Here is a 13456-nt window from a genome sequence, read left to right as displayed (position 1 = left end):
TACAGCATCCTGTTGGGGGGGAAAAGGAAAGAAGTCACATTCAAGTCATCTTCATACGCTTCACAATGTCACACATGTAATTTAATTGCCATGAGTCATTAAGGCACCCAGTATCAGGAACCAATAAAACAGGATCAAAACCATGCATGGGCAAAGCCCCTCCCAGAGCCCTGCCACAAGACCTGATTGAAGCTCATCACGCTGGAGAGAGGGGGGGTAAACACCTTCATCAGTCACACAGACGTTGCGTGGACGACTACCTCTCCTGAGCCGCTGTTCTGGCTGAGGCTGTCTCGGGTGGCCAGATAGGGGGGACAGCAGATGGACAAGGGGCGGAAGCAGAGACAGGACCAGGGCTGGAGGGATCCCTGTTGGGTGGGAAGTAAGGGGCCCGCAGCTGCCTTGTCATAGTTCTGGACTTCCCAGTGGAGGTTAACGGCCCGCCAACGCATGAAGACATTGTGCACCGCTGGCACTTCATGGACAACCAGGCCTGTGAGCAGAACAACTAGTTTAGGTTTGGGGAAAAAATGCCTCTCTTCTTAAACTAACACTTCACCTTTGCAATCATTTTACATTTCCTTGGGCCTGATCTTTTTTCTTTTTTTTTTGCATATCATATACACTTTATAGCCTTTATTTGCTACCAGACAATCACAAGTATGTGTGTTTATCCATAGTTCTATACCACAAGGACCGAATGCAATGGAGAGAGCTCGTTGAAGCCTTATGTCCCATAGGGGGAAGAAGAGGAGTAAGTGAGTAAGTCTGTACTACTTTACAGGCAATGGAACGGTGCAATACTGATTGATCATTTTGGTAACCTGATGTGACCCGATACATTTGGGCCCTAGACAGGACCGTAAGAGAGATGTGGCTGCTACAAGAACCTCACCCCAGTGCAGTAAGGCCCCAGTCTCACCTATACAGACAAGGATCATGAAGCCGTACATGGCGTAGCAGACCTGGAACAGGAGTTGAGTTCCAGGTCTGCTGAGGCCCGACCACAGGAGGCCCGACCACCGGAGGCCCGACCACAGGAGCCAAGAGATGCTGGCCACCAGGAAGAGAGAGCCCAGGAACACAGCGATGATCTGGTCCTTCTCCACCAGAGTAACGGTGATGGCCTGCCACTGTGGTAAATAGGATTTGAAACGTCATGGCCAGTCATGGTAATATACAGATGCAAAATACATAATAAATACTTTTTATACTTAGTCTCCCTATTTCAGGGCACCAAAGTAATGGGAGAGATTCATATAAAGTCCAAATTAAGCACTGATGATTATTAGTATTTGGTCGACAATCCTTTGCATGCAATAACAATATCTGCGACCCAGTAACCCCCCCAGGTATCTTCTCTGGTGAAGTTCTGTCAGGCCTGTACTGCAGACATCTTCAGTTGTTGATTGTTTTTAAGGTTGTTTTCCCTAAAATCTTGTCAGGAAATGCCTTGGCCAGTCAAGAACCTTCAACTTTTTTGACTTGAAAAACTACTGCTATGGCAGTATGTTTTGAGCCATTGTCTTGCTGTGTAATGAAGCACCATCCAATGAATTTGGAGGCATTTGCTCCCTGTACTCGAGCAGACACTTCAGAATACATTCTGCTGCTGCCGTCCAAAGTGCAAAAGCAGATATTTGATGTGTGGAGAATAATGGAATTACAGTGATTGTACTAATTTGGTGCATGGTGCATGGTGTCATCAGTGCATCCAATGAGAACAGCAAACACCATAAAAGGTGAAGCGGTTTAATCTAAATAAATTCCCATACATTTCGCCCCATCTGGATTTCTTTGGTAATAATAATAAACCCAAATTTGCAGACACTCCATTCCAATTTCTATCCCTCTCTGAAGACTGTTTGCATTATTTTTAAGTATGGGTTAGGTGTTGTTTCTGGACAAAGAAGCCTTAGATTCAGCATAACAAAAGCCCTTAAGGCCCACTCCTTACCTGCCCGGGTCTCTTGTGAATGGACATGACGTGGAAGCGGTAGCGGCACAGCTCACAGGTCCAGGAGCCCCTCTCGCTGACCCACTTGAGCAAGCAGTGCTGGTGCACGTGGCGGACTGAGCCAAGCAGTGCTGGTGCACGTGGCGGACTGAGCCGTCACATCGGCACGGGTTCAGCAGGTTGCCCTATGGGAGAGCAAAATAAGTTGAAAGTTCAAAATTCAAAATTGATACAGATCCATGCCAGTAGTGCAACAATAGAGTAGTCAACCCTGGTGCTTGCCTACAGGGCATTCAAGGGAACAGTCCCTCCCTATCTGCAAGCAATGGTCAGCCCCCACACCCCACCATAGATTTCCCATTGTCTGTTGCCGAGTTTTTTTTTGTACGTTGAGTTTGCCTTTGATAATGGCAGTCAATAATATAATGTTTCATTTCAGTTCATTATGAATTGTTCTGGGTTCAGTCTCTGCTGTCATCCATCCTTAACGAGCGATTAGAAAAGTCAAACGGTTATAACCAGATCGCGCCACAGACAGGGAGACACAGAGAGAAGCAAAGAGAAAGGGTGTGTGTGTGTGTGTGTGTGTGTGTGTGTGTGTGTGTGTGTGTGTGTGTGTGTGTGTGTGTGTGTGTGTGTGTGTGTGTGTGTGTGAGCGAGAGAACGAGAGAAAGAGTAGTAGACAAATCATTCGGAGCATGAGCATTTCCACGGGAATGTTATTGGTTTTAATATTTCGCAATTGTGCCAACGTCAATGCAGGGCTCGACATTAATAAGTGCCATAGCTCTATAGTGTCATATGCCAGGGGGAGAAATGCAACATGAAACAGGTAAAAATATGTTAGTAACATGTACAAATCAGCCTAATGTTAGATAGATAACTTTACATTAAATATGTCTAACATCCGCTGTCAAACGCCACATCGTGAGCTTAGAATTATAAGGTTCTATCTCCGTTTAGGGCAGTTCAGAGATATTGAGCGTCAAAGTTTTTACATTCCATTATGTTCTGTGAGATGGAACCTTTGTATTTTATGAATTACTAACTCAAAAATGTCAACATTTAAAAAATAACACCACACAGGCATTAATAAACACCTAATGGATCAGATTATGTAAAAAAACTCAATTTTGACAAAAATGGAGATAGAACCTTATCATTCTAACGTCACGAACTGTCAAAAAGCCTTGCGAACATACATAACAGCTCTATGCTGTCGGCGAGGGGGGTGTAGTGTGTTTCTCTGATCGCACTTGTCTTATTCAGGTCTCCACTATCTGTGTGTGCAGCCAGCGGAACATTAGCCTTACCTGCTTAGCACCTTGGAAACAAATCCGACAGCTGGGAGTGTGGATGCAGCTCTCCTCGCTGCTGAAGGTCCAATAACTTTCCCCGATCGTCCCGTCTTCACTTGACATGCAACACGCCTCACCATTATTATTATCCACATTGCATTCACTGCTTGCTGCTCCGAACTGTTCTGTAACCAAAGGCCACAGGTGGTGGTGAGGCTGGTCGTGGTGTCCTCCTCTCTCTCCACAGCAGCTGGTCTCCTCCGCCCCTGGGTGGTGCTGAGGCTGCTGTCCTTCCTCCAGTGGGTCTGGATGCTGATGTGGTTGGTCATCTTCATCCCAGGTGTGGGGGGGTATGGTTATGGTAGCGCCTCCCAGTGGCTCCGCTTCTGTCTCTGTCTCACCCCCGCAAACTACTAGACCCCCCGCCCCTCCCTCCTCTGGCTCTGCGCTCATCATAATAAAATAATGAAAGAAAAGTCCAACAAAATTGGTATTGATTGATCACGAACCAAAAAAGAGAGGCATCTCCACCACCACCGTATGAATCATTTCCAAAAAACAACAATCGAATCGAGTGAATGCAGCTTAGCAACCGAATCCCCAACGGTAAGATATTAGTTTGATGAAGTTGTTGGATATAACGGACGTGATGCTGCGTTCGGAAAGGTTCGGAAAGGTTCGTATCCAAACAGACTCTGAGAATCTACTGTGTCCCCGCACCTATGTCGCGTTTCCTAGGAAACGTATTTAATTTCATCCAAGAAGACACCGTGAGTTTAGAATGATATGGTTCTATCTCCGTTTAGAATGATAAGGTTCTATCTCCGCTTAGAATGATAAGGTTCTATCTCCGTTTAGAATGATAAGGTTCTATCTCCGTTTAGAATGATAAGGTTCTATCTCCGTTTAGAATGATAAGGTTCTATCTCCGTTTAGAATGATACGGTTCTATCTCCGTTTAGAATGATAATTCTATCTCCGTTTAGGGCAGTTCAGAGATATTGAGCGTCAAAGTTTTTACATTCCATTATGTTCTGTGAGATGGAACCTTTGTATTTTATTAATTACTAACTCAAAAATGTCAACATTTTTAAAATAACACCACACAGGCATTAATAAACACCTAATGGATCAGATTATGTAAAAAGAAACTCAATTTTGACCAAAAATGGAGATAGAACCTTATAATTCTAACGTCACGATACACTTTCCAGAACCATGTTACCGAGCCTCTGGTGAAACCTTGGGGGGCTATTAGAAGAAGGGTGGCACTCACACTGGTGTAGGGTAATAATGTGGGGGTTTTGCAAGTGCTCTGTGTGCGTGCAAGTGGGAATATTGATGAGAAATTACACCGATGTGTCATTTTCCTGCTGTATAGCAGGCCACTGGTTAATATGACAGAGGTTATTAACTCAATAAATCGTTCATTTTTTATATGTAATAAAGTGTAACCAAGTGTAACCACGAGGTGATGGGTCTATGTGTGTCTGTGTCAGCAAATATGTTCAAGTCAAGACTAAAAACCCATCTTTTTAATATTGCCTTTAAATGACTAAATAATTAAATTAAGATTATAAAAACCCATCCTTTTAATATTGCATTTAAGTTACAAAATAATTAAATTAAGATAATATAATATAATGATTAAAGCACTTTGAGCTGCAACGTTTGCAGGAAAAGCGCTATACAAATAAAGTTATTATTATTATTATATTATCATTTAACCACTCAGCAAGGCGACAGTGGCCTTCCAAGCGCTGTAACGGTTTATCGAACTTGTGGCAACTTTTCTCATGTTTTTATCATTTGCATCAGCTAAATAAAGAGGCAATTTTCCATTCTCGCTAAATTCTCCATTCTCCTGCTTGCTTCATTTTATCCACCACTTGTCCGACAATATTTATGGATGATCAATCCGACGGGAGACGGTATTGTTTGATAATGGTACCAACTTGAGCGCGTCAGCTGCTTTCTTGTCCAGCATAGTTTTAGCCAAAATCATAGCGGCAGGCAAAATCAGATCTTCGGCGATTGAATGTTTTTTTTTTTACTTAGTCACCAGTAATGAAACAGCATAGGACGCCTCCAGTGCTTTGCTTGACACACTTGCCGCTTCCTTCAGTGTAGCCTGACTTGACTTGAACTCTGACAGTTTTCGCTTGAAAAAGTCGTCAGTTTGACCAACAGTTGCTAGGTGTTTGGTGCTCTGGTGTCGCTGTAAATGGGCTGGCTTCATTGAATTATTAGCCAGGACTTCGCCACAGAAAAAGCACTGTGGCTGTGGTGGATCAGCTGATGTACATGTAAATCCCCACAAAACATATGTTTCCAAATAATAGCGGGGTCCTTTTTTTTTTCTTTCTCTCTGATCTGACCTTCTGATGTGCCTCTGATCTGACCGTTACTGTAGCTGGTCGTTTTAGCCATCTGTCCATCTTTGCGGTATACTGACAGGCCTAGCTGACTTGCGGGCGAAAATGATCATGAAAGTGATTTAAATGTGACGTGACTACCACTTGTGTTACAGTCATCACCTGTCGGGGAGGAACTTAAGTTGCAGCGTACCATTTTAACAACAGGTTTATGAAACAACTATATGTAATTATTTTTTTGGAAAGGGAAATAAATTATAATTCAAAATCTTTCCACGTACCCCCTGCAATCCCCTCACGTACCCCCAGGGGTCCGCGTACCCCCGGTTGGGAACCACTGGACTCTTGGTGATACGCAGGACTATGCCGTATAGTATACCCACTAGGAAAGGCCAAGGATTTCCGTATACCCACTTAAAAATGTGTGAGGATACGTAACGGCGTTTTGTGACAGAACTTTCACTTTCATTCATAACATTCACCCCGTCTGTGTTACGAAGCGCTTGACTTTTGGACCATTGGGACTGACTAAAGCGTCATATACCATCAACGGGCGGAAACATGAAATATGTCAAAATGCAGCACTATCATGCGCAGATCAGCCTTATAACATGTAATGTATATATATATATAACAGCACAGATATATTTTTATGGCGTTACGAAATCCGATGTAACAGGAACACTGGAGAAACAGCCGCTGTCCACTGCATTAGTTAATAAAGGTTAAAAAAAACAGTTTAGTTTTTTCCCCCCTATGAAAGCATTTATAGACATGCTTTTATGTCATGTATGCGTTATTATGCTTTGGACCTCCGCGTTAGCGAGGAGAGGCGCGTGCAGCGGCCGGGGAGAGTGCACTCTTTCCGGATAGACATGTATGCATGCTCTCGGGGTTCGAAACATAACTTCCCGGGTTTGCCAGCGGGGTGGTTGACGGCTTAAAATGACCGTATAGCGATGGTGAAGTTAGCAAAGCAGTATTTTGTTTTTACCACCTTCCTAGCGGTGTTATTAATGGACAAAGACGGTGCCCGGGGCACACTCTTTGCGGGTTAATAACGTCGCTTTACCGGGGCTTACGGTGAAAATTCAAATGTGTCCGGACAGGGGAGAGGACAGGGAATCTGAAACCATTTGAATGGTGTCGATACGACATTCCTATCACAATCGACACAGCTAGGAGCAACTGCCCTCCATCAAAAATGGCACATATACTAGTACATAATAACAACTGCTCGGATAGGATTGCGGGTTGTTTTGGTTTAATACGTGCCATAGCTGTAAATAAAACATGGACATAGGTCATGCGCGTCTATCATGCACACATCAGCCTAACGTTAGATAGATAACTTAACATTAAATATGTCTATCATCATCTGCTGTCAAACGCCACAGGTAATCTTTTATTTCTAAACAGGAATGTACATCTCGATGTGAATCGCGCTCCTTATGGGATGGCTGTGCTTGACACTTCCATGGGGCGCTGCATAGGCACAATATCGGCATAATAGCGATCTTTCTTTGTTATGCTTGTTGTAAAGAAAAGGTCTATAATCAGGGGTGCACATAACTGGTGCGCCAGTGCGCATGCGTCGCCAAAATGCATCCTGCGCGGCAGATCAGCCGCATGAACGCGCTCTTGCGCACCAACAGCTGGAAGCGCTGGGAGAGGAATTTACTTCCTCAAAATCCAACTGCTGACTGCTGCATCACTAAGTAACTATTTGCCGTCCCCGACGAGTAATCCATCGCAACAGTCGACCGACGACGACCACGGCGACTCCCCTCACGAAAACATTCGGAAAGTATCGTAAATCGTACTTTCATTCCGCGTATCGCGTATCGTGTATCGCACGGTTATCTCGCCGCCACGTGAAAATTCAGTCCCGAACGACTCGGCGCTAAAAGGAAAAACAACACCAAGGGACTTCACGTTTCTTTTCTCTGAAGCTTTCAAACGTTCAGACGTTTGTTTTACAGCTTCATTATCGCACCTAGACCCCTGACCCAGGGAATATGGTTGGGAATTCTATTAGGAAAAAAAAATAAAAAAACTTCGTTGCACAATCAAAATAATGAGCTATTTAAAGTGATAGCCTAACATCCTCTACCATGGTTGAAATTGAGGACAGTGATAACAGCAGTCAAGAGAGCAGTGATGATGATGATTAAGCTTGTAGCATAAATAAATGCTTAGGCTGTAACTTTTTGTTGAAAAGTTGATTTCAGTGTTTACAGAACAGAGCAGTGCTTAAAGAGATGTCAGTTGATTTCATTGTGTTTAAAGAACAGACATTCAGTTAGTGCTTAAAGAGATGTCAGTTGATTTCATTGTGTTTAAAGGAGTCTGACAGACTTTCATGCTTAAAGAGCAGTCATTTGATTTTGCATTTGTTTATTTTGTTTTGCACACAATCATTTGTTCGTTCATCTTTATTTATGAATAAATGTCGTTTTGCTACTATAAGTTATCCATGTATCCCTTTTTTATCCATCCTGTGGGACGGGTCGTGACTCGCGAGCTCGGGGAGCACCAAGCAGCATCCCTAGGTGCTCCTCTGAGCACTGGCCCCAAAAAGTTATGTGCACCCCTGTCTATAATGCATTGAAATGACATTAGTACATCAGACATTTGACATCAGACATGGAAATATGTCAATGCGCGGCTGTCATGCACAAATCAGCTTGTAACGTTAGACACACAGCACATCGGCTGATATAAGGAGATCTTTCTTGGTCACGTGGCCGGAAATTATATATTGATGACTCAGAGAGAAGGTTGAATCGTAATCATTGTATTAGGCAGATCTGGGTTGCATTCCCATGTACAGATGTTTCCAAGGCAGCATGCTCTGTTAAGTCCAAGCTTCAAGCATGGCTACGACATGGCTGGTGCCGAGCCTGGCTGTGGCATAAAGAGATGCCAAGCAAAGTACTGATGTTTGTTACAGCTTATATACAGTTCTCAGAGAGGGAATAGCTTTACCTCGTAAATTACAATACTGACATTAGTTCCCATACATGGCTATACTGTGTTCATGCTGTTCTGTCTCTGCAGCTGACCACTGGGCTAAGGCTCCTATGTCCTTAGAGTTAAACTGGTCTCACTGTTACTTGATATGGTATGTGCCTGCTCCTAAATATGTTGTTTACTACTGAGAGTGGGCACATATAACATATGTTTAAGGTTAAACAATGAGTATTGCAATATTTGATAGGCACACAACATTTGCATATAGTCACACAAAAACGCATCATATCAGCTCACTCTTTTTTTTCCCCATGATGTAAGATTAATTTGACTGGTAAATTATTTCTATTGAAAAACATGTGGAGTTCTTAACAAAGTCAATGAATGACCACATCAGAAATAAATTAGGCATCGGTTCCATCATACAAAGTACATTATATGTCAATATAACAATGTCTGGAAGTAGATCTTCAATTAAAGGAACGGCCTTGTGTTTCTGGTAACAAGGAGTGCTATTTGATTCTTTGATGGTCATCAGTCTTGCACGTGTTCTTGCCTCTGTTCACAGCGTTAATAGGTTTTATTAACTTAAGACAATTTAAGCATTATCATTACACTACACCCCTCCTTTTCTTGACTCAAGTCTATAAAATCTTAGGCTCTCCATCAATGGATTGTGGAATTAACCTGCTCAGAAACAGTTGGAAACAAAAATACAGATGTTAAGCATAAGTTTGTTAATTGGGTTATCTGGACTGTTGTTCCCGTCCCTTAGAATTCCTAGAAGAAAGTTTGTAAGTTCGTGCCATGAGTAGTGTGTGCATGGTATTGCAAACTTGCAAGTGTTTGTTCTCTCTTAAGAGTATACCAATTTTGTATGTTGAATTCAGCTGTTTACTGCTGATGACACTGTTAGTTGCGTGCGTCAGTACAATTGAACAATTACGACTACATAAAAGTATGTGTAAGTCTCTCTTGTCATCATCATGTCTCTGTCTTAAATCATAAGAATTAACATTTCCATTGTTTGTCACATTGAAATGTCATTAGTTTGTCTCATTTCTCTTGTTTCATCCGGCAATAGCTTCCTTCAGCATCTGCAACATTCTCTCCCCACTTCTGCAATGGTTAACTTAGACCAGATCTTAACAGCATCTCGGTCTCTGAGTCCTTCGCTCAATGTCTCTTGATTTCCTTGATTCTGTCAGGAAATAGAATTGACAGGCATTGTCAGAATACATTCCAGGTCTTTCTTGCTGAATTGTGTTTTCTCCATCAGAAATGTCCTCCTTTGATGTTTCACAGTCTTAGAGTCTTAATGTGTATTTCTCTGTTCACTAAATCAATCAAAATGTTATAATCTGCTGAATCAACACAGATTTGCATGATAATTTCAATATGAGACAAATTTGTCTATTTGTTGTATGTTGTAGCTCGATGTGTGTGTGTGTGTGTGTGTGTGTGTGTGTGTGTGTGTGTGTGTGTGTGTGTGTGTTTGGTTACAGGAGCAGTCTCCGTTCTATTAATAGCCTAGGGTCAGAGTTTTAACACTCTCGCCCTGTTGTGAAGCTTGGTTCAGAAATATGGTTGTTATTCATTTCATTCTTAATGATAACATTCTGCATGCCATTCATACTAGTTTGCTTCCCATGATGTTAATAGACATGCGGTTTTAGTAATCAATTATGTTGATTGAAACTTCTCTTATAATCTTTTAAATATTATGGCCAAATCTTTTCAAACTTAGTTTTCCTCAAAGTGCTGTGCTTTCAATCACGTATTTAAGGTCTTGTCCCTAACTTAATACACAATAAATATATTTCTGTACCTTACAGATAAACATGATAGACTTCTGCTTTGTTCCTTACAAAGTTCAGAATCTCAATAAATCCTAACTCTCAGTGTTTTGACCACCGTCTTTGACTATACAGCGCCTTCTATTCAAACTATAATTATTTTAATTTAGTACTTTCCAATATCAATACATCTCCTTTTTGAAAAAAAAATAGATTCGTTCTAGAACAGCAATTCAGGTTAAAGCAAATAATCACATTGTGTTATAATGCCTTACCTGTTTCGCTGAATCTAGCATCCTGTTCGTTAGAAGCCATTTGATATAAGGAGATCTTTCTTGGTCACGTGGCCGGAAATTATATATTGATGACTCAGAGAGAAGGTTGAATCGTAATCATTGTATTAGGCAGATCTGGGTTGCATTCCCATGTACAGATGTTTCCAAGGCAGCATGCTCTGTTAAGTCCAAGCTTCAAGCATGGCTACGACATGGCTGGTGCCGAGCCTGGCTGTGGCATAAAGAGATGCCAAGCAAAGTACTGATGTTTGTTACAGCTTATATACAGTTCTCAGAGAGGGAATAGCTTTACCTCGTAAATTACAATACTGACATTAGTTCCCATACATGGCTATACTGTGTTCATGCTGTTCTGTCTCTGCAGCTGACCACTGGGCTAAGGCTCCTATGTCCTTAGAGTTAAACTGGTCTCACTGTTACTTGATATGGTATGTGCCTGCTCCTAAATATGTTGTTTACTACTGAGAGTGGGCACATATAAAATATGTTTAAGGTTAAACAATGAGTATTGCAATATTTGATAGGCACACAACATTTGCATATAGTCACACAAAAACGCATCATATCATCGGCATAATAACGTTTTGTTTTTGTTGTGCTTGTTATAAAGAAAAGGTCTATAATGCATTTAAATGAATTCTGATACAACCCATTAATAACATTACCTAATAACAACTGCTCGGATTAGATTGCGGGTGGAAATAGGTCAAAATGCGCATCATGTACAAGTCAGACGAACGTTTGATAGATAACTTTACATACTGTATGTGTACCATCATCCGCTGTCAAACGGCACAGGTAATAATTGATTTATGATTGTACATCTCTGAAATGCTCGACTGTCATGCAGCGTTGCGTTACTGTAATGTTAGACACAGCACCGACATAAAAGCGATATTTTGGTTATGCTTGTTATAAATAAAAGGTCTATAATGCATTGTAATGACATTGAACTAAGATAATATGATGGTTATCATAATTTTTCAAGTCTTTAATTACAAGTAATTCCAGAAAAAGTAAATGACATTTCAGGCTCGCTTCCGTATTACGAGAGCGAAAAGAACATTTCTGTAGATGTTTCGCAATGCATGCCGGAAGGGAGTCTCATGGCTCCGAATCGAACGAGGGTCAAGATTTTCTCCGAATGAATGAATGAATGAATGAATGAATGAATGAATGAATGAATGAATGAATGGACTTTATTGTCATTGCTACAGTACAGGTACCAAACAACGAAATTTAGGAGGGGTGGCTCCCCTGGTGTTAGGAAAAAAAAAAAAAACTTTTAGAAAAAAAAATCACAAGAAGGCAAGGAGCTGGTTTACATAAATAAAGGCTATGTACACAATCCACTGTACTATACTGTACAGATAGTCAACTAGGGTTGTCATATTGCACAATAGTATTTTTTCACGTTATTTAAAGTGTCACAGTTTGCAGGCTTGAAATGTACATGTTTGTGCCTCAGCACTACACCTGATTTTTTCAGTCCAGCAGCTGCCATACAATCCGTCCAGACTGTCCAGGGCCCAGAACTTAGGTCTTTGCTGTGTTCAGGGCCTGGACGGCCCTGTGGTAGAAGCAGTTCTTCAGTCTGTTTGTCTTAGCGGCCAGGGTCCTGAACCTCCTTTTCGAGGGCAGCCTGGTAAAGTGTACGTGCCCAGGGTGGGTCGGGTCCCTGGAGATCTTTGAGGCCTTCCTGAGACAGCGTGTGTTGTACAGCTCTTCCAGAGAGGGGAGGGGGGCGCCGGTGATCTTCTGTGCTGTTCTCACTACTCTCTGTAGCGCATTTCTCTCCGCTGTTGTGCAGCTGGAGAACCAGTTGCAGATGCCGTAGGTGAGGATGCTCTCCACTGCGCCGCGGTAGAAGGCCACCAGTATCTCCTGCTTGTTGTGTTCCTTCCTGAGGCATCTCAGGGTGTATAGCCGCTGTTGTGCCCTCATGATGGTGCCTTTTGTGTTGTCCTTCCAGGTCAGGTCATCCCGCATGTGATGTCCCAGGAATCGGAGGGTTGAGACTCTCTCCACGCTCTCTCCGTCGATGAGCAGGGGCTGGATCTCGGACTTTTTCCTCCTGAAGTCTACGATGAATGGAGCCAACCCTAACCCTAACCCTAACCCTAAATGAGTAATGAATTGGGACGCCACTACGGCTACACGTGAACGCGCAAAACAGAGATTAGGGGTGAAAACGGAGCCAGAGTGGTGAATTGGGATTCACCCATAGTCTCTGATAACATTGTCTCTGCTGCCCGCCTGTGGACGTTAGATGATGTACTTTAAGGGCTCAAAAACAAAAGTGTCGGTTGTTGATACTGAAATCATGTTTGTAGTCTTTAGTCAGATACAACACTATCATGTCATGAACAAAGAAAAAATAGGGATGAAATCACATTTTGCCATACACTGTACAATGTGTGTGCTACAAATATTATATCACCAACTTCAATGATCCTTCTTTGCAAGTGTGATTTAGACCTGGGCTTTATCTGTGTCAGTGTGACATGTATGATGTTTGAAATTAGCAGTTATGGCTCTGTGATAACCCTGCTCTGTGATAACCTTGGCCTGTGATAACCCTGGCCCTGTGATAACCCTGCCCTGTGGCAGGGTTTCCGTTAGAAAAAATTTGTGCCGGTCAACGTGTCCGGGAAGATTTCAATGTACCGGACAAACGTGAGAAATTCCGGTCATCATATTAAAATATAATATAGCTGTTTGTCGCGGTGATTACTGTTGTGTAGCCTATACAGTATATGCC

This window comes from Nansenia antarctica (genome assembly GCF_963989245.1).
Source record: "Nansenia antarctica genome assembly, chromosome: 2".
In the NCBI taxonomy this organism is placed as follows: domain Eukaryota; kingdom Metazoa; phylum Chordata; class Actinopteri; order Argentiniformes; family Microstomatidae; genus Nansenia; species Nansenia antarctica.
Note: the sequence above shows the minus strand (reverse complement) of the source record.